The sequence below is a fragment of the Equus caballus genome, chromosome 16, assembly GCF_041296265.1.
Source record: "Equus caballus isolate H_3958 breed thoroughbred chromosome 16, TB-T2T, whole genome shotgun sequence".
Lineage (NCBI taxonomy): Eukaryota > Metazoa > Chordata > Mammalia > Perissodactyla > Equidae > Equus > Equus caballus.
The window spans coordinates 34,133,761-34,156,877 of NC_091699.1; the positions used below are offsets into that span (position 1 = coordinate 34,133,761).

General features: G+C 41.7%; 1 long non-coding RNA gene across 1 annotated transcript; it reads right to left on the reverse strand.

The window, feature by feature from the left end:
- Window positions 1-10,345: 10,345 nt before the first annotated feature.
- Window positions 10,346-16,456, reverse strand: LOC106781774 (uncharacterized). The gene is made up of 3 exons (XR_001378519.3): window positions 16,337-16,456; window positions 15,256-15,384; window positions 10,346-11,259 (listed from the first exon to the last, which is right to left on the reverse strand). It is a non-coding gene; the product is annotated as an uncharacterized lncRNA (long non-coding RNA).
- Window positions 16,457-23,117: the final 6,661 nt, after the last annotated feature.

A 23,117-nucleotide genomic window follows, 5' to 3' on the forward strand; every position in this document is an offset into this window, starting at 1 on the left:
GGCAAAGCTCAATGCAAACCAGCTATTTCCCTGAGACCTATCATGTAGTTGATAGCTGTTTAAACAGTTTGTAAAGAAATGGCCTCTACTCTGATGCTGGATTCCTCTTCTAGAATCTATACTTGGTACCAATCTCCTCCAGTGTGCCCCAGTTGACCAAAGACCCTCATGTCACTAATTCACCAGGAAAGTTAAACAGAATTACTCTTCTTATGCCCCTGTCAGTAATTATTTGAACATATTTCTCTTCGAGGACTTATCAAAACTATGTTGCAATCACGTGTTTACAATCCCTGTCATCAGCAAATTGGGAGTTCCTTGAGGACAAGCCCTTCATCAACTTTGTATGTCACCTCACCTCACGCCATGTCTGATACACACCCCGGTTGATGTTGAATGGATGAATCAGTTAGTTCATTAATCAAAGAAGAAAAGCTGCCCTCTGTTTTGTGGACTGGGAATGGGGCTCAGGATAATGTGGGTAACAGTAACCAGCTAACTTGGAGAATTTTCTTGCAGCCAGGCAGTAAAGACAGAACATTCTCTCAACCTGAGGGGAGCTAGAGGTGAGGGACACCACACACAGCTGCTCAGAATTTTGCTTGTGTGGCAGTGATTTGGGGTCAAACAATTGCACTTTTTGCACACTCAGCCCCATAAACGGGCACTTTCTAGACCAAATCTCTTTGCTCAAATCCTTCCCACCACTCTGACTGCATTGGTCCCAATCACGTCACCCTGTGGGTTGAAGAAAATGCAAGACCTTGGGGAAGATGAAAGGACATCTTTAAGCAAGATGGCTCACATGTCAGCCTCACAACTGCCATGAGGGGGAACGTGGGATCATTTTCAGCACTGATAGACTCTTCCTTTCCCCCTGTGAGTACAAAAACTCACATCAAGTCGTGATAGTATAGTGGTGGCGATCTTGAAAGAAAATCTTATTTTCAAACTAACACGTGGGAGAAAACATTCTTTGCCTTTTGGATCCTGGCCCTTTTTCCCCAGTCCAGTGGCAGCGTGACTGAGCCACATTCATTCCCATCTGTTCTGCAGCTGCTGAGTCAAAGAAGGAGGCTGGGATACTTCCTAGCACTGGGGCTGCACCAGGGCTGAGTTGCTTATACGTTGCTTTTGGCACTCATTTCTGTAAGCACTCAGGCTATTTTCAAGTAAGCCCCTGAGACTTCTTTTTTCAAAGAAAAACATTCTCTACATTCCCATCTTCATTTGGGCATAAAGATGGGAGTGTTCTCTTTGTCTCTAGTCTCATGTTTTTGTTTAATTTAACAGATGTCGATTGAGCGCCTACCACATGACCAGACACTGCCATATGTATGTAGGAAGTCTGATGCTGAATACAGCATAATCCTTGCCTTCAAGGACCTCGTGGCTTATCAGAGGGGACATACCAGTGAACAACTTATTATAGTACAATATAATAAATATCTATAATATATAAGTACCCAAGTGCTGTAGAATATAGAATAATTAATGCTATTTGGGGGTGACAGAGAAGCCTGGACTCAAGTTGAGGTTTTAGGGGATAAATAGAAGTTTGTCAAGCAAAACAATAGCAATAATAATAACTATATATTTAAATATTTTATTCTATAATTTATAATAATGTCTATCTATATCCAATACCATTTATTGAGCACATATTGTGTGGCAGCCATTCTGCTGAAGGATTTATGTATATCATCTCACTTATTTCTCACAGTAATCATCATGCTAATAGAAGCCTATTTTTAATACTTGCTATGTAATAGGCACTGATGTAAGCACTTTATATATAGACATAGAAAAAATAGGACGGACTCTTTAGACTTTTTTTCACAACTCTGTGGATTACGACTCTGAGAATCATCAAGAGGAAAATATTAAACATTTTTCCAGTGCTTTTAAATTTTTACTGTGTCTAAACCAGGCTTAATATATGGAAAGAGAAAGGAGAGGAGAGGAAGAAAAGAACGAGAAGAAATGTCCTCTTCCCTTCTCTTGGTAAAGAGCTGTAATGAGCTTTCTCATGGTCTTTATCCAAACTATATAGAATCCTACTGGGAAGAGCCTGCCAGTAGCAAGCCATACCTATGCTGGGCTAAAGCAAATCCTCTTTGGTTTCCATCTGGAATAGAGCTTTGGAGCCAACATTGTTCCACAGCTGATCTCCAAGACAGTCTGTGACTTGGACTTGGCTTTGGACTTAGCTGTCTTTGGTACATTGGTGACTTTCACCCTTGAGTCTACAAAGTCTGTGTTTGTATTTGTGTTGACACAAATTGGGAGGACTAGTTGGAATAATAAAACAATGAGGAAAATTGTTCACATAGTGACAGTTACTTATTTCCTGTATAAAAAAAGCTTCTTTCTAGATTTCTCTCTTCTTCATCCAACTCCAGAGTATAAAAATGAAATGAAAGACGATAGCCTTCCTGCTACAGAAATAGGGCAATTCCATGGGAGACAACCAACATTCAATTGGTAGCTCAATGTCACATGTCTGTCACTTGATTTATCCCAACTTGGGAAGCACCAAGTTGAAGTATCCTAATGTCCAGTGACCAAGCCAAGCCCAAATCCTGCCAACGGGGCACCCTTCAAAGAAACCGCATGACACCTTCAGAAAAGGCCTTTAAAAATCAATAAACTCCTGCTACCACCTGAGACCCACTGGATGCTCTTCTTCAAACCAAGGGTGCTTTGGTTCTGGTGCTCACCAGCCAGTCTCTTAGGAGAAGCTGCAACCTGCAGGATGGAAATCTCCTTCATCATTTTAAGAAGGCTGTGAAATAAAGTGAGAAATGTCCATAGTGTCAATGGCCATGAAAATAGGCCTTTCACAGAGAGTCCTGGGTGCAGATAACCTAAACAGAGACCAAGTCAATCTCTAGAGTAAATCAAAGTATTTTGCTGGATTGATTAAGAAATATCAGTACACAGATAGTCCCCTCTTCTCTTTTCATCAGAGAATGTTCCCACGTCTCTACATAGAAGGAGGAGAATAGAGTGGGGCGGTGGGGGATGGATTTTCAAAAGGCAAAGCAATCATTTTCAAAACTTGTTTTGTTTGCTTTTGGTTATCTTCTAGGCAACACACTATTTCTTGGCTTTGGTTTTTTTCTCCCCATTTTGGTTTTCAATAAGGTCCTTCATTTGTTATCATTTCCTTTCCATTCAATGGGATTATTATGTTCACCGTTTTAAATCTCAGATTAATTTAACAATCCCAAGAATTTGAAGGATGCTTGAGTGCCCACAAGGCACAATGTAGGTGAAGCCTTGGCCTCACGGTGACACAGACACTTCTGTGGTTCCCCGGGAAGTAAAGTACATCATGGAGAGAGAAGGCCAGTAGCTTCGGGAGCTAATTTTCTAAATATTAATTGAGGTTCTTAAATGTGAGCTCTCATTGCAGGCTCCAGACTCCCCCCAGAATGAAATTACATTGAACATTAACCATTTTTCAGAGTTCACCTTCCACTTTAAAGAAGAGGAAGAAGACGGTTTGGACAATGCAGATGTCTATTAGTATACACATCAAGAATGATAAAAGCACATCTTAAAAAAAGAAAGCCTAAAAAAAAGCAGAATGTAGAAAACAGCTCCCAGAGAAGTAATTTTTCAATTTCCTTGATTTGTTTAGCGGGAAATTGCTTTCCAATTTATTATAATTTGAAAAGACAATGAATTCTTCATTTGGAATTAACATAAAAATGATTGAAATGCATCTTGCTTGTCTCAGAATTTACAACCTGTTTGGATAAAGCATTTTGAGTCATGGATCACTGTTAAAACCCAAGACTTAGCAAAGGCTGGTAATGCTTTCCATATGGTTTTCCCTAAATGATAATTACAGCTCATTCTGAACTACAAATTATATACACTAAAAATGTTAATTTAATTTAGGGTTACCGACTAGATTTTTCTTTTCTAAAAGCAGGTGTAATAGGAATTACATTGTCTGAATATTGTCAGTAATGCTAGACATGATGAATTGGTGTAACCAGATTATTCCTGAATTTGACTTTATTTTGCGGATCCCGCTTGCAAATGTTCAGCCTGGTATGCATTCTCCGTGATTTATCCTGAACAGATAAAACATTAATGAGGAAAATCAAAACAAATGCTTCTCCTGCCCTCTCCAAGAAGCCTGTTTGCAATAGTCTCTCTAGGAGAGAAGATGAGAGTACAAAACTACAGCCCAGTCTCCATGCGCCTTCTTGGGATTCCATGATCAATCAGCATTAAATCAGAAACATTAATAAGTATTGAAGTTGAAATTAACTGCAACGTCTGACTGAAGAGTACTTACTTATAACCTTTCAGTTAGTTTCTATAATGAAGTATGGCAATGAATTAGCCATGATGGCTTGGAGAAAGGTACTTAATAATAAAAACCGCTCGTTTTTAGCAGCCAAGTTCTTTTCATGTTTATTTTAGTGAATCCTCCTCTTTCTTCCCCTCCTCCCCCGTAAAATTACCTTTTCATGAAGCCATCACTGCTTACAGTATAGGCAAAGAGTCTGGAAGAATTTTAATTAGTCTTAAAATTTGCAAGGTGGGGCCGGCCCAGTGGCGCAGCGGTTCAGTGTGCACGTTCCTCTTCTGCGGCCCTGGGTTTGCCTGTTCGGATCCCAGGTGCGGACATGGCACTGCCTGGCATGCCATGCTGTGGTAGGCATCCCACATATAAAGTAGAGGATGATGGGCAGGGATGTTAGCTCAAGGCCACTCTTCCTCATCAAAAAAAGAAGGATTGGCAGCAGATGTTAGCTCAGGGCTGATCTTCCTCAAAAAAAAAAAAAAATTTGCAATGTGTTGAGAGCCTCAGAAATCACAAGTCCAGAGGCTCTGAAAAATCGGTATTCAAAAGAGAGGCAGAGCAGCCAACGCTTAGGGCTGGAGGGCTGGGGTTCTGCAACCAGACTGCTTGGGTTCGAACCTGGCTCTCCAAACTTACCACACCTGAGACCTTGAGAAAGTTGCTTGATCAGTGTGAGCCTCAGTTTCCTTATCTGTCAAATGGGTATAATAATAATAACACTTATGTCACAGGTAGGTATTATGACAACAAAATAATCATAGAATCTGATACTTGGAAATAATCTCTAAATGTTTACTGCCCTATTATAGGAAAAATTTAGGGTACATTTTTCAAATGTAGATCTCTGGGTCCCCACCTTGAGAGATTCCAATTCATTAAATGTTCATTGGGGTTCAGCTATCTGAATTTTGACAAATGTCCAAGGTGGTACTGGACCACACTTCAAGATACACTGGTTTAGTCCAACCCCCTTATTTGGAAGATGAGAAAAATGAGTCCCAGAGGGTAAAATGCCTTTGTCAAAGTCACACAGCGAGTTAGTGAACCACCTGATAAAGCTTTCAGCTCTCTTATCTCCCTTCCTAGCGTATTCTTCACCATAGCCACCTCCACTTATTGAGCCTTTAATATGAGGCTCTTAACCAGAAGTCACATCAGAAACACCTAAAGAATCTTTTCAATACTCATGCCCAAGGCCCAGCCCAGACCTGCTGAATCTGATAACAAGTGGCAGGTCTCAGACCTGAACCCAAGAGTCCCGGATTGTTCTAGCATACCAGGTGGTCACCTCCTATTAGCTTCTCCTGCTCATCTCAGGCTGGAGCTCAGAGCACATAATTGAACTCATACTTAAACATTTTTCTTTCCTGACCATGCTGCTGGATCAGGGTACTGTAATAGAGACACAAAATATTACATGTAAATATATTTTCAGTTGATTTCCTTTCCCTCCCACTGCAGAAAACTGGCATTGGCCACTGCCCAGAACATTCTGCCATTCCTCCTCAATCTCCTAGGGCCTTTAATATATGGATTGGGATGATCTAGTGGTTCTCAACCAGGGCTGCTTTTGCCACCCAGGGGACGTCTGGCAGTGTCTGAAGACATTTTTGGTTGCCCAAACTGGGAGGCAGTTCTGCTGACATCTAGCGAGTGGAGGCAAGGGATGCTGCTAAAGATCCTACAATGCACAGGACAGCCCCCACAACAAAGAGTTCTATGGCCCCAAATGTCATTTGTACCAAGGTGAAGAAACCATAAGTTAATCAATGGGAAGACTCAGAACGGGAATTTGTTTCAGAGGGAGCCGAGGCCCACTTCTGCAAGGAAAAGACTCATGTGGAAAACGAAAGAGTGAGGGAAGAGAAGAGTGGGGCCTACCATTTGGGACTGTCACAGAGAGTCTGAGGAGAAATGGAGAGAGAGAGTTAGGCAGAAAGAGATGGTGGGGCAGCTTCAAGGTGTGAGAGAGTTAGCAACTGAGAGGAAATGGTGCTTTGGGTTAGGAATTGAATCCTCTTTAATGTTGCTCAAGAAATGCAAGTTAAGATTAGAAGGACTTATATTTTTTGCTACCATTAAACGTGATACTGCTCTAAGACCGGGCCCATGGAGTTTATATTATAGCTATAGAAGAGTTCTTGGAAGTAGATTCCCTTCCTAAAGATGATAAAAAGCATCCTAAAGTGTCAAAATAATTGTGCTTTTTCCTTATTTAAGCCTTAGGTCAACACCATACACTGCCAGAGTGCTTTTTAGCACTGCACGCTTTTCAGTGAGGATAAGGAGCAGGACTGTAGGAGAAGCCAATTCAAAGACCCAGAAAGCTCTAGGAGCAAGTTTCTGGCTTGATTTTGCCTCTTATTTGGTCAGTAACTGACCAAAGGCCATTAACTATCCTGTTGACTTCAGAAAACCAAATAACCCTATAATTTGTAGGTAAAACTCCTAGGCTGATAGGGGCAGACATTTCTGGAAATAGTGACCAGGGAAAGAATACCCCCTGTCTTAGATTGTTACAATAATGGCCCTAAGTGAATCATGCCTCCCTGTCCACGCACCTCTGCAACGTGATATTGCCATTCCTCCCGACAAAAGGCGGGATCAATTGCTCCACCCTCAACAATCAGTTCTGGCCTGGTGAGTTCTTTTGACCAATAAAATATGGCGGAAGTGATATTGCACAAGTTCTGAAACCTGGGCCGTAAGAGGCCTTGTGGTTTCAGCCGTTAAGCTTTTAGAGCCCTGAAACCTCCACGCTATGAAGAAGCCCCATCTGGCCTATTGGAGGACGGGAGGCATGTGGTGGAGAGCTGGGGCACCCTGCCCATCAACAGCTGGCATCAGCTGCCAGACATGTACATGAAGTCATTTGGACCTTCCAGGCCCAGTCAAGCTGTCAGATGTCTGCAGCTACGTGAGTGATCCCAGGCAAGACCAGCAGAACAACCACCTAGATTGCTAATCCACCAAATTGGGGGAAATAATAAATCATCACCGTTTGAGGGTGGTCTGTTTCTCAGAAATAGGTACCTGAAAATTTCCCCAAAGTCTTCAGGATCAAATTGTCTTAGGCAAGGGCGGCTTACACCAGAGGCCAAGATAGCTGTATCACCCTCATTGTGTTTCTCCTTCTCCTGGGCCCACAACAGCTCAGCCTGGATCCCAAGCTGGCCCTAAGCAAAATGGTAAAGCAATAAAGGGTGTCTATGGCCCTCTCTATTTTCTTGTTAATCATCCTTATGTCCTCTTCTAGAATCTTCTGTCCTCCCACAGACACTCCCAAGATGCCAGGACCACCACAGGGGCAGCTTGTCACCACCAGTCCTCTACCAGGCAGGGCTCCATGTTCCAAGAAGTCTTCCTCCTCCTTCCTGCCCACAAAAATTTTTCTTCCCTAAATACTCTGCTCCCATCTCACTGTCACAGGGGAGATGGTCCAGATCTGTTGATTTACTAAGGTGTGAATGACTGATGAAATGTTTTCACAATGTTTGTTAATAATGATATTAGGATCCTATGTACCTCAGGCATACACCACCTCTAACTTTACACTGACCAGGTTAGAGGGACACATGAGGAAAAAGAATCATGGGTAAGGTGACTTTCCCAAGGTCACGGAGCTAACAAAGATAGAGCTTGGGCTGGCCTGGGGTTTGCAGGTTCGGATCCTGGGTGCAGACCTAGCACTGGTTGTCAAGCCATGCTGTGGTGGTGTCCCACATAAAGGAGGGGAAGATCAGCACAGATGTTAGTTCAGCAACAGTCTTCCTCAGGCAAAAAGAGGAAGATTGGCAACAGATGTTAGCTCAGGGCAAATTTTCCTCAGGAAAAAAAGGATAGAGCTTAAATCTTTCAGACTCTAAATAAAGACAGCACTTTCCAGTATTGAACATTGCCTGATCTATAGTTGTGACCTCGGTTACCTAATTTCAGAAACGGTGTCAGGAAAAGAAAAGAGATAGTTGGAAAATGTCTCGTCACTCAGAGGTACCATTGAGCACTCACTGTCCTGAAGGCACTGTCCAGGCCGTTGCAGGAGCTACATGCAAGGACCACTGGAGATTTTTGAGCAAGTGAGTGCACGATATGTTTCCCCCTGAAGGATCACTCTCCCGGTAGCCTTGGAGGATGAATTAGGGTACAGAGTGAGCAGCCAGGAGGCCACCCGAGCGCCCCAGGGAAGAACAGGAAGACCTGAACAAGTTAGAAAGCTGAGAAGTTGCTTAGAGGTCAAATTCACAGTATTGTAGTTATATTTTGGGAGATGGGGTTTAAAAACGCCTATCTCTGATGTCGTACAATAATAAGCCTTCGTTGTGTATTAGCAAAGTGGGGCCAGGCTCTGGAATCAGACAGAAGTAGATTTGGATCTCAGTTCTATCATTTAATAGATGTATAAATTTGGGCAAAATACCATGCCTTCTAAATCCCAATTTCCTCGTATGTAAAATAGAGATAATAACAATACTAACCTCAGAGGACTGTTGTGAGGATTGAATACGATCATGTAGGCAAAGCTCTAAGCATTGTGCCTGGAATATTATAAACACCCCGTAAGTGGTAGTTACTATTTTTTTTAATTATTGTTCTGCTTGCATTTGCAAGCTTTTACTGTGTCCGAGGTCCTCTTTCCTTTGCCTCCGTTTGCGCGGTGACTTTGGGGTGTGTTGAATGATTGGTGGAGCATTGCAGGGTCTTTGAGAAAACTGTGTAACTATCATCACGGATGCTCCCAACTCGATGCATTTTACCTATTAGTTTGACTATTTTAAGACGCCTCGTTCAGTATTTAGCTTGACCCTAGGGTCTGTATGACACATTTGTGATTTAAGGAGCTCAGTTATCTGAGAAACTTGGGACGTCTCAGGTCCAGGAAATTTGCGTCAAGGAATTAACCCGTTTAACAGAGAAGGTAGCAAGCATATTCTCTCCAACTGCAAACTCCTCTGATATATCAAAGTTTTGCCTAGTGTTTGAATTGAGTCATATGTCAGGAAAAACACATTGCATTCCTTTGCCATAAGACACACGCCATATGTTAAGTTTATTTTTAAATGGTGGATAAGAACAGGGAGACCATGTTCCAGTCTGAGAAAATATTGATGCCGTGGTGTCGGGGAAGCAGGTTATGGTTTAATTCATACCTGCGGATTAAAGAATGAAAAATGAGCCCACATCCACGGTCTGACATCTGTTTAAATGGTGCATAGGGACGGAGGCCTGTCTACCTTCCTTAATGTTCTCAGGATAAAGTAAATACTGAAGGGCTTGACTTCTTTCCTAAGCCTAACAAAACTGGCACAGCTGGCGCCCAGATGCACTGCCGGGGGAGGGAAGGTCCTAGGAGCTGGGGAGACAGAGCAGAAGTGAAAAGATGCCTTGGAGTTTAGGAGACTTAGGAGAAATAGTGGAAAATTCCTCCTTTTGCCCAGGATGGTCCTTATGCACAACTGAAAAGTGCATGAAGTTGGAGTTTGAGGTGTTCCTTCACCCATCCCCCTTTTACCATCCTGCCAGCCCACTCCCCGTTTCACATCCCATCCTCCTCCTTCTCAGTGTTCACAGCCTCTTTTGATAAGATCATCAAGGGCAGTTTGGAAGGCTCTCTTAAACCTAAAAAGGCATGTATCTTACCCCTCGGCTCTTCCCCTTCTGACTCATCCTGCCTGCACCTGGGCAAGGAGGTTTGGTAGCATGTTTGTCATAGCAAGCAATTAGAAACATCCTAAATATCGAGCAGTAGATGAAATAATGCATCATATTTTTATATTGCTTCTGAGATTTCTCATTTGTAGAATGAAACCAATATTGGCTTCCTATTTCATGGAGTTCATGAGGATTAAGTGAAAACAGTTCTTGGCGAATAGTTAGCAACCTGCAAATCATAGCTATTATTATTATTATTATTATTATATGGAATACTATGCAGCTGTTAAAAAGGATGATCTATGTTCTTCTGCAGTAATAGTTAATATTAACTGATATTTAGGGAAACAAAAAGGAAATGCAAAACAATAAGCAGAGTATACTATTTATATTTTTATTTTTATATTCACAACAGTATACCAATTGCCTACAAAGAACACACTTGTCCAGCTTTCAACTCTCATTTTGATGAGCCTGTCAGACATTCAGTGGAACTGGAAAATTGGAATGTGTAGAAACAGCATCTTTATTTTTAAAAATAAAACTCACAAAACAATGTTATACAGTTTCTTTGGATATACATAATGTGTATAAAAACAGAAAATTCTCAGAAAAAGTACAAATCAAACTCCTAAAGTAGTGAAGTGGGTAACGTTTGAGGTTTTTTTTGTATTTCTTTGATCTCAACATTTGAGGTGGTATGAGCTGGGGTTGCAGGAAAGAACAATTTGAATCTTATCTCTGATGTTTTCATTTTGTGTAGGAAAAAATGCTCATATGTTACTCTTGCCATTAAAAAATACTTTCAAGTAGAAAGAGTAACCCATGCCCAGATGCTCATTTTTAACCAAGTCACATGTGTTTTTCTTGAGCAGGCATGACCTGAATCTTACAACCTCAGAATAGAAGCACCATCAGAGACCTTCTAAAACAGGTGCACCATCTCCAGCTGAAGGAACCAAGGATTTAGGATGGCAGGTGACTCACTCTAGGTCACGTAGCAGAGGCAGGTGGAAGAGAGGGAGGGAGCAAATTGCCAGCTTTGGGGTGGGGACAAGTAGTTGGAAAGAAACTCGCACAGTTGCAGACCAGCTAAGGTGAAGGGGTCGTGGAGGTCAGAAGAAGAGGGAGTGGCGTAGAAGGACGTTAAGAGGTTTTGTAGCAGAGATCCACAAAAATCAAAATTCAGCCTGCGAGTTTCTCAGGCTTTCTCCTTCTCATTGCTTCCCAGGGGGCTTCCGGGTTTGCCTGCTCACCCACTCGGGTCCTCAGTCATGCTAATGCTGGTAAATAGCAAAAGGAGAATTGAAATTTAGCCAATGTTGTGTTGAATGGACAGTAGCCCAAGATCCTAAAATTTGCACTAAAAATTTCCCCTGCTGATCGAGACAGAAGGAGATAGACAACACTCTGAAATGTTAGGTCAATGTTAGGAGCAGGATCTGGAGCCCTCTCCCCAAAATGTCCTCTTCAATCATCTTTACTCTTCGTTTTTCAGGCAAAGGTAAAAAGGAGGCGGTGGTCATATAAAGCCTGAGGTGGAAACCACTTCCTCTCCCAGTGTGATGAAAAAGGAATTTCGTAAGAGCACTGGTCGCTGACCAAGAACACGCTTGTCCAGCTTTTGACTCTCATCTCAACAAGCCTCTAAGACTCTCGGCAGAATTAGAAAATAAAAATGTGCAGAAACGGCATATATATCAAACCATCATGACTTGAAGGATAAAATACACACACACACACACACACAAAGGGAAAGGGAAAAAAATGACACACATCCTTGATTTGTGCTGGCAAAGTACCCTATGGGGGACTTGCAGCTTACTACATTTGCTGCCCTGTTGAAAGAAAGTTTAAAGTTTTTCTGCTTTATTATAAGCCTCCACGACAGAGTCTTAGTTTATCTGTCCTTGCTCACCTCAGCCCTGCGATGGGTTTTACACGCTGCATTTTCCAGACAGATCAGAGTATGCATTGACATTCATCTGCCAAAGATTACCTGGGGGGCACCTTCTTATAAGAATGGAAATGATTCCCCTGAATCCCGCACACGTTGAACGGAGAATAAACAACCTTGTTGAAATCGTCTACATGACCTGGAATGCTAAAAGCCTTTGGTTTGCTTGCTGCAGCGCAAAAATATGAGAAATATTTAATCTTTAAAAATACACAATGGCATCATAATTTTGCTGCAGGTTCAAAGAGAGCACAATGTAGCCCAGTGTATTTAAAATGTAATGTCATTGTATATTTTCAAAATGCAAACAGCAGAGAGTTTGATGGATAGCTAAAGAGCACCAGACCATAGCTTATCCTTATAAAAGTGTCTCCCGTGAATGTTAGCTGTATCTCTCAGAGCATTCTTAATATGCTCTGTAGCTGAATGTGTAGAAAATAACTCTATAGAAATGTATGTGCTTACCTGGTGTGTGGTCTATGTCAATTCGAAGTGAAGGTTGTATAAACTTTGGGTGCCCGGTCTTGCTTCTGAACAAGGAAACAAATCTAAAGGCTTATAATTTTCCAGATCTTTTATATACCTAGGGTTTTAAAAAATCTATTTTTTGATACAATATTCCTCTATTTTTTAAAACAATCATGCCAGATTTTTTATAGTATATCTTTATCTGTTTTAATCCACATTGGATGTTCAGTTGTGTATTTAAAACTGTATTCATCTTATGTCATAAAATTGACATATGCTCTTGTAAAAAAAAGACTTTGTATAGTATGTGTTTGATTCAGCCGCAGGTAACAAAGACAAATATTTGGGGACTTATTCTCTTTTGTAGAGTCTGGAAGCAAGGAGAGGAACAGCACTATCCAACAGAGCTTTCTGCAAGGATGGAAACGTTCTATTATCTGTGTTGTCCAATTCGGCAGCTATTAGCCATCACAGGTAGTTACTGAGTACATGAAATGTAGCTCGTGGAGCTGAGGAACTAAATTATGTAACTTAAATTAAAATATCCACATGTGGCTTGTGGTCCCCATAGGAGACAGCAGCACAGTAGTGGGCTGGTATGGAGACGACTCATGCTCTTTCATCCTACTGTTCTCTGTCTGTGGCTTCCAACCTCAAGATCTCCTCATGGTCCAAGATGGCTGCTGGAGCCACAACACGAATCCACATTCCAGCAGAAAGGAACAAGGGTAAAAGGGCTAGTCCTTTTCTTACTAAGGAGCCTTCCTAACTGCCCTCCACAACACCTCTAACTTACAGCCTGCCCAGAACTTACTTAGATGGCTATGCTCAGCCACAAGGAGTGTGAGAACGGTTCTGTTTTGTTTTTTGACTGAAGAAGGGATCTGAAGGCAGGTAGTTGGCAGTCCTTACCACAAAAATGTATAAAGCCCACCATTCCCATCCATTCCCCCATCATTAACCCAAACTCATTCCTAGTCCTTGAAGATAACTGACAGAAATAACCCTGTGTATAACCACCTGGCAAATGCACTTGGATACAAACATATAGACGTTTTTTACCTTTTTCTCTTTGTATATACTCTTCTGCAAATTACGTTGCAAAATTCTTTGATAGTATATATAGATCTACATTGTTCTGCTTCATCTGATATACAAAAAATTCTATGAGGGCAGGAATCGTGCCTACTGCTCATCTTTGTGCCGTGTATGTAGTAGACATTGAAAAGATTCAGCAGCACAGTATTTTATTTTATGTATATACCTTAATTTATTTAACCCCTTCTTTCCTCCTACCCCTCAAAAATAATACACCCCCCCCCAAGAAAAAACTATTTTGCTTTGTCCTCTGAGAATTTTGGATAGTTAATTAGCTATGGCCCCGCCAATCCAATTTCTTAATTGTGTTTCCAATCAACTGCAAAAATGGATTGTCTCCACTCTGCTATGATTTGATTCAGTTGTTACAACAACTCAAAAATATGTGTCCGCGTGTCTGTTAGCCCAGCCATGAAGGCATGCGTGGACTCCGAGCACCAGCTACGGGAAAACGCAAATGAGTTAAAAGTTCTCTTAGGAAGGGAAAGAAGTCACTTCTTTGTGTTTCCAGACATTCTGTTAGCTCAGATACTCTCTACAGCTAGAGAAAAATGGCTACGGACGCAGCGTGGAACAGGAGAGCTGTGAACGGACATCGTGGAAGGCTCTAACCAGCCCCAGCTGGGCCCAGCCCTGGGGATCTTGTGTGGAAAGTATAGCTGAAGAAACGGAGAGACAGCTTGACAAACAAGAAGGAGGCAACAGCTTTGGAATCAGACAAATCAGAGTTGGATCCCTGGCTCAGCCTCTTCCTAACTGTACGGCTCCAACTAAGTTACGAAATATCCCTGAGGCTCAGTGTCCTTATCGTTAAAAGGGCAATAGCGTCCCTTACCTCCTAGGGTTGTTGTGTGAACTAAATAAAATATCCTAGGTTGCCTGGCACAGAGCAGCACTCGCACAATCAGAGCTGCATATGTGGAAAATATTCATGTGTTTGGAGAATAGTAGAATGGGTCCTAAGAGCCTGCGGGTCAATGTCGGGAGGGAGAGCTTTAGAACAGCAGAGGTCACCAACAGTGTCGAATAATTCACACTCTTATGGGCTGAAATTGAGCACATTTTCATTTCTCCATAAAGACATCCTTACTGAAACATAGTCCAAACATACTGGGGTAGCTCCCTCACTGATGGATTGGCTCACTCTTGGTATCTGGAGGATGCAGAGACCAATCCAATAAGCAGGACAGTAGCAGCCCACTAGGCCAGAAGCTCAACGCCCCTGACTCCAGTTTAGAAATGTTTCTGAACCAGAGTTTTATATTGACCATTGGAAATTCTTAGGGCTGCTAATTAAAAATGCAAATTCCTGTGGCCCAACTAAACATGCAGAATGAGAATCCATGGGGGTGGGGTCCATAGTCCTCCAGTTTAATAAGCTTACCAGGTGATTTTTATGCACAGGAAAATTTAAAAACTATTGTCCAAGAGGGACTTAAATTGAAAAACAGTAGCTTAATTGAATAGTTTTTAGAACCTACCTTGTTGGAGTGACGTAGTTGACTAACACTAGAATACAAAGAAGAGAATACAAAAGGATATATCTCCTCAAGGACTTGTAAAGAACACAGTGTGATGAGCACAGGATATAGATAACTAGGAGATCCAGAGAAACAGCAGAGAAGGAGTGATTAACTCTGTCATGCATTGCTAAAAGAGGCTTTAAAAAAGAGGTGATATCTGAGTTGGATTTTGAAGGATGAATAGGAGTTCACCAAGTTACCAAAATGGCACAGTACAAATTCTAGGACAGTACCTCTCAGGTGTTACAGCATACATGAATCACTTCAGAATCCTTTTAAATGGCAAGTTCTGTTTCAATGAATCCAGGGTGATGCTCCCAGGTGATGCAGATGGTCCATGGATCACAATGAGTAGCAAAGCTCTAAGAGGTAGAAAGGGCATTGGTTATAATGCATCGGACAATAGTGAGGCATGAATTGTACAGTATGTTAATGTTTGCTGACTCCTCTTTTGTGGAGAACCAGCTGACCTCCTTCTTTCTGCTCTGGAATATCATTAACAGTCAGTAAATATATACATCCCTTATGGATCTCACCCTGGACATGGACTTGCCCATGTAAGAAGCAAGTCTTAAAACAAAACCCAGCATCGGCCATTCTAAGCATTTGGTAAACTGGTCAGGAAATTTTAGTGCTTGTTGTTTTTTGTGTTTTCCTATATTTTTTCCCCTTCTTTCCTTCACCTCGGCCATAGATTTACATTTTTTTTCTTTTATTCTATCCCCAAGTTAAGGAACAACAGAACACACTTTCTCCCATACAAAGTCTCAGCACTCCTCAGGTCTCTTTACAATACATCTTAGTGAAGCTGCCCGAGATTGACTCTTTCCTAGCTGTCTTTGTTATGTTCTGAGAAATTTGCCCCTGTAATTACAGCCCTAAGCTTAACCTCTTCCTTAGGCTCCAGACTATCCTGCCAACTAGAGGCAGAGCGTGAAACAACGGTTATGAGCCCAAACTTCAGAGGTAAACAATCCTCAATTAAAATCCTAGCTCCAGCACTGTGTGACCTTATGCAAATTACTTAACCTCTCAGAGCCTCAGTATCTTCACATGTAAAATGGAAATCATAAGAGTACCTATTTCACAGTTTTTCTGAAAGGATTAAAGAAGCAACCTAAGTAAAGGGCACAGGACCTGGTTCATGAGAGCTAAATTTAAGATAAGGTAACTACACGATCACCGGCATCACCTGCCCTACTTTAAGAGCCTCCACTCCACCTCCATTTCAGTTTCAATCCCTGTGCTGACCAGATGCCCAACTCACACCCCCGAGGCCCCTGCGCCCCCACCTTCACCACTTGCTTCTCTTACCCCCACCAGTACGACCGTGTTTTTGCCTGAAGCCAACTCCTGTTTGTGTTATTTCTTCTAAGGGACTGAATCCTGTTTGCACAGAAAGACAAACACACCCACACAAACCACATGTTTGCTATCTCACCATGTTTCCTTCTAAGCCTTGCAGACAATCATAACAGGCCGCCTCAAGAGAGAATGTACTGGAACGTGCTTGCCAAGCAAAGGTGCGGCATGACAACCCATGTACACACAGGGGTGTAATCGAGACTTTTCTATTTGGGGTTTGGCTTTCTTAACCACCGATCGTATCTGATCTGCCTCACGTATTTGAAGGAATGACTGCTGTGCCCTGTAGGGCTGTTGCATACTGCCATAACGACAGCCTTTCTGACCGTTTGGAAGACTTGCCCCTTATTTTAAGATTCTGAGGATGCTTGAAGTGTGTCCTGAAACACTTAGGTAATTAACCAATTTATTCCCAAATCAGTTAACTCTTTCAACACTTACCTCTGCCAGTATCCCGAGTTATCCTCTCCGAAGATTCAAGGAGGCACACATATTGGAAGTCAGGGTTGTTTGTTTTGTTTCGTTGTCCTTGGTCCTGGAATGGATGAATAGGTGATGGCTGATGAAGAGGAGAGGGAGCGCTGACCTGCAACTGCTTTTCTTGACCATATTGATCTAGGGGACCTGAACTTTATTTCCTAGGTTGGTGCTTTTCAAACTTTCCAAGATTTATTGATTCATTCACAAAATATTTCCTGAGTGCTTCAACGCATGTGAATAGGATTCACCAGGGATGCGTTGATCCCAGTGCCGCTCCCAGATTTCTCTGTGGCAAAGGTCCAGGGGCGGCATCTGGCTGGGGAGGGGAGGGCCGGGACACTTCCCACAAAGCCACATGTGCACAGCCAGGGTGCTGCTTCTCCTTTAATGACTTATTTATTTGGATTGGTTTGGCATGAAGGTCCTGCTCTGAGGATTTGAAGAGAGGCAGAAGGCACCCGTTGGCCCTGCTCCTAAATGTTAAACACAACAAACATGATGCCTCCCTGCAAGGGAGTTACCGTCTAGACGCTAAATGAGGAAGTGAACGAAGAATTGAATGAAGATGGCAAGAAGCGCTGTGAAGGAGACGAGTAAGGTAGTGTGATGGAGAATAATGAGGAAGACCGGGGGAGGTGACATTTAAGGAGGAATTTGAAAATGAAGAGTCAGGCACAGGGCAAAGGAACAGGTATTTTGGCAGGTGGAATAGCACATGGCCTAGAGGTGGGAGCAGAAGGGCATTGGGACTGTAATGTGGGAAACCAAGGATGGTTAGTACTGGATGAGGTCAGAGAGGAGACAGAGCCATGTCCCACAGACTCCATGCGGAGGGGTTTGTATTCTACATGCAGTGCAATGGAAAGCCACCAAAAGGTTTAAAGAGCAGGACCTTCCTTCCTCTTCTTTTTTAATTAAATGAAATCTTGTTTGGAAGACAAATATTTAGCATGATTAAAGCAGGCCTTCTCTGATTGAAATGGGGACGGGGACCCTGAGCCTGCCTGAGAAGACTTCTCCTCCTCAGCTTCTCCCAGGGTACCGCCCTGCAACCATGGCTCTGCAGGACACAGTTAGCTCACCATTTTAGGCCAAGGGGAGCCATCGCCCAGTGGTATCAAGGACCAGGATTGGTGTCAGAGCCTAGAGCCCAGCTGCTCTGGAGAAAACACATTTGAAATGATGCACATCAGGACTGTTACGTGGTTTCTGTTAGTGTTACTCAGCATCCCGGGCCCAGGATTAGAGAAAATAGACGGAGTTAGGCAAGATGGGTGTGACTAGAGCTCTAAGATGTTGGCTATACGTTCAGGCTGGTTAAGAAAGAAAATAGCTCAGGAGAGAATTAGAGGAATAAAGTGGGTCAAGGAAATAGAGCCCACCAGAAGGTCAAAGTGAAGATTAGCTGGGCAAGAGCATGGAAGGAGTAGAAGAAGAGGAGAGAATCAGGAATTGGGGGGTATCAGACAGAGATGCTCTGAGTGACAAGATCCAAAATGCAGCCTGTGAGTTACTAGAGTAAGTCACGTTCAAGGTTGCTGGAGCACCAGGAACGGTAGGGTCATTTGATGTTGGAGCAACAGGACTCCTGAAACCACACAGGTGATGGTAGGAAGGATGGAGAGGAAAATTGTAGACTGGGTATGGTGAGAGTTCATCAATATATGATGATGATAAGAGTTGGAAGAGGGTAACCTGACTGATTTATGTGATCTCAAAGGGAAAAGTTATTTTGTTTTAATTTCATTCGATTGATATTTCGTATATTCAAAAGAGTATAAAGAAAATATAATAAATACCTTTGCATGTATCACTCAACTTAAGAAATGAAGCTCTAGACCAACACTATTGCAGCCCCCTGTGTGAATCCCTCATAGATTTAATCCCCCTTCCTACTCCCACCAAAATAACTACTCTGTTAAAAATGATGCTTATCAGTGCCAAGCATTGCTTTATATTCTCACTACGTGTACATGTGCCCTTAAACAAAGCTTTGTTTCCCATGTTTTTAAACTTTATATAAATGATATACTATATAGTTTTCTATAATTTGCTTTTATTAATTCAACATTAAATTATGAGATTCATCCAAAGCTGAGATATATAAATAGTAATATATGTATGTCTATGTATATATATACACACACATATATACTTCAAGTTCATTCATATACACTGCCACAGTTTTTCACTATATGAATATGTAATTTACCTTTTTCTTCTTGGTGAACAATAAGTTGTTTCCAGTTTTCGTCATTTCAAACATTGCTCCAGTGAACATTTTTGTACATATCTTCTTGTGCATCTGGATATAAAAGTTGCTCTGGACTTACCTAGCAATGAAACTGTTGGGTTATGAAGTAAGGGCTTTTTTAACTTGACTAAATATTGCTAAATTGCTCTCCAATGTGGTCATAAGCCTTTATACTCCAGCCAGGAGTCTGAGTTTCCATTACTTCATATTATCATCCCTACTTGATATTGTCCAACTTCTTAATTGGGTGTGAAATGGTATTTACTAAGGTTTTGGCATTTATTTCCCTAATGAGTAGTGTAGTTGAGCATCTTCTCATTTTTTGTGTGTGAAGGTCATGTTTCCTGGTCTGTGGATTGCCTCGATATATCTTGTTCCTATTTTCTTTAAATTGGATTATTTATTTTTTATTGATATATAAGATTTCATTGTATATTCTAGACACTAATCCTGAGTGGTATATGCATTTAAAAACTCTGTTTTTTCGTTTTGCTGTTGCTGCCTTTTGCTGAACCTAAGTTCGTAATTTTCACAGAGACAAATTTATCAAGCTTTTCTGTGCTGTATTTAAGAAATCTTCAAAGGACAAGTTCTAAAGTGAATGCGATTGGAAGCATCCATGATAAGGGATGGGAACGCTGACTCTTGCTTTTTGTCCTGAGTTTTAGAAAGTAAGGAAGAGTGAGTGGCCTCTAGTTGAAAAAAGAGACTTCTATCAAGGCATGAGAGGTTTCTGGAAAAAAGACTGCAATATGTAGTGATATTCTATGTCAAACAAATAGGATTCTAAGGAGTTAAGTAGAAGGGAGTCGGTAGTGGACAGGCAGGACCAGGAAACTGAAAGAGAAAAGAAAGGATGAGCTACGTGGAAGTGGAGCAGAAAAAGAGATGGTTGGAAAGGGCTTACCTCTTAGCCAGTGACCATGGATCCCAAGAACAAGGGAGGCAAAATTGAAGAGGGACCCATGTGGATCTCCCCAGCCCCAGGGCTCTTCACAAACTTTAATGTGAGCATAAATCACCTAGGATCTTGTTCAAGTTCACATTCTAATTCAGTGGGTCTGTGGTCTAAGATACTCCATTCCTAACAAGCTCCCCAGTGATGCTGATGCTTCTGGTGTACGGAGCAGCTAAATGGCACACCAACCTTTGCAGTCAAAACTTGAACAGTGTTTCTCAAGATAAACTAAATGGTCTCAGAAAGAACATTCACAAACCAAGAAATCTAGAAAATTTTGTTTGACCCAGAACATTTTTATTTTTCCTTCTAGAGATTGATCCTTCCCTCCTAACTTCAATTTCCCAGATTGTGAGACTCAGTCATGAATAACAAGCTATGGGACCACTGCTCTGATGTGAGAGAGCTGGTTGACTTCCCAGCCCAAGCAGGTGCCTGGGCCACATGACGAGAACTAGGCTGATTTGTCTAGGGCTTCAGTGGCTGAGGAAGCTAAGCCATGTCAGGCTGATGGTACCCAAGCCTCTTAAAAGGAAATGTGAGAAAAATGCCTAAAAAGTAAGATGAGGCTCCACCAGGGCAGATGAAAGGGCGAATCTGACTTGCCAAAGAAGCTGGACAGACTACAAAGCTTATTACACGCAGAGTTGTCCTAGAACAGTCAGACAAATTTGATGCTCCAGGTATCAGATTGAACAGTGACTTGAACAGGCATCAGCTAGTTCAAGCACCTGGACTAGCTGAATTAGTATTCTTATCCTCAGGAGATAGTATCATGAATGGCTCAAAGAAAAAAATCATGAAAGTAACAGTCTTTCAGAGTTTATTTTTCCCAGAAAGGTAACTATTATGAGTCTCTCGCTTATGTCTAAAATATCACAGGTTATGAAATAGCTTGTATCCATAGGATATAATAACGCATAAATTTAGCATTAGAAATAAGCAGTGACTTTGAAGCATAAGAATTCAAAGAAATGAAGGAAATTCAAGCCCTTTTTGAGAGTTTGCCATTTTCTAGCTCTATAATCTGGAGGCAAAGCCGCTTCATTTCTCTGGATCTCAATTTCTTCATCCGTAAAATGAGGGAAATGATGTTAACACTGTCTAAAGATACAGTCCATGATTTTCCTTTCATTTGGTTATTTTTAGCTCATTTCAATGGAAATTTCTGTAGAGGAACTATGAGCATGAGCTTCCATGTGCTTAGCAAATGCTTGGGTCCTTTAGTCTGACAATCTGGGAAACCAGAGAAAAAAGGAACCATCTCTGGACGGAGCAGTGGAAATATTCTGGCTTAAACTAGACTGTTGTAGATCTTTTTGTTTGTGGACACTCTGTCCAAGGCCATTTTAGTTTATCTTGAGAAATGCTGTAACCGACCCAAGGACTTCTAGAACCCTGTTGGAGTTCAACAGACATAGTTTTAAGGTGATTTTGTTTTCCTCCATGAAACTCATTTATTATTACTCCGAATAGACTCCATCACCTGACTTATTTTCTTGCTATACTGACTGAAGAGGCACCTTCCCATTTGTAGGATATTTATTGCTTTAGGCATGAATTCTTTTCTCCTAGATGTATCCTATGTTGGTCTTTTCCCTTTTACCCTTTTTTTTTAAAATAACCTTTGGTGGTGTTTATCACTTTAGTAGAAAAAGATCAAAAGACTTGCAAATTGTCTTGAATTCAGGACTAAGTTTTTTTAACACCAGACCTTGGTGTCAGGGACGTCTGGATTTCTTGATCTTTGTTGATGCATCTTGTGCAAATGGGAAAACTGAAATAAGCCCGTAGAAGACACCGAACTTTATAGCACGGAAAAGTTTATTGTCTTGAAAGATCCTTCAAGCATTTCAGAACTTTGAGATGAGGACAGGAATCTGAGTGACCTCAAAAATACTCTGTTTTTCAGAGGACTGTTGGATTCACCTGGGAGGCGAAAGCTGAGTTTTGGACAATGAGGGCAGCCCCTCTCTCTTGCTACCAATGAGATTCCAGAACTGGTCCTTGCCGAGGGGGAAAAATAAGAGGGGGGAGGGAGAATTCCCTCAGCAATGCCCACCACTGCTAAAATGCTGAGCTGCTGTTACAGCTCGAGGAGATGTCCAGCTGGAAATATTTGAAAGGATTTTGATACCCAGTGGAAAACTCCGGAAGGGGTTCCAGGGTTAAGGGTCACTTATGTAGCCTTAAAGGCTACGTATGACAGAGTTGTTTTTCTATCAGCACTTGACAGGTGAGTCGTGGACATCACATCTGACTCCTCGGGGGAGCTGACAAAATGTCAGGGCTCTACAGCCAGCTTAGTTTAGCCGTCAGTCACTTCAGGCCCTTGTACAAACAGTTGGGAGTCTCCAAGCCTTTCCTCTCCATTCAGGTTCTTTTAAAGTTAAACAAAGTCACTGACCATCACAAAAAAAATATTCAAAGCATTGTATGGAAAAAAGGGGGTGCAAAACGGGACTGTTTACTTTGCTGTGTTTGGATTATAAACAAATATTCACACCTGTGCTGCGCCTCTGGCTGCTGAAGATCCCAGCCAACTATTTGAAACAAACACATTTTCATACTTTTCATAACTCCAAGTCCTTTTAGCAGATACTGCCAAGACCGAAAATTAAAACACGAAGAAGAAAAAGAGCAAAGTATTCCATGAATGATTAGCCACAGGAGGAAAATTACTAAATTGGTTGAACTTCACAACCAATCTGTGATATATTTCATTTCTATATTCCACAGATCTTGCTGGCAGTGGAATACCTTTAAAGTAGCATTTAAAGAATTGATGGTGCTGATAGATTGCTCCAATACATAAAGTGAAAAAGTAGCGAATGTATTTCACCACAATATTCATGCCAAGTGTTAAATTTGGAACAGAAATCAAAGTCAGGAAAACTTAGCATGATCAATTTAGTAAAAATGTAGTCAGGTCAGGCTCACTAAGGGTAGTTTCTTGTTTTTAGCTATGGTCAACCCAGTAGCATAGTAACTCCGTCATACCCAAATATTGATTGGGTTTCCAACACTCTGAAGTCTGC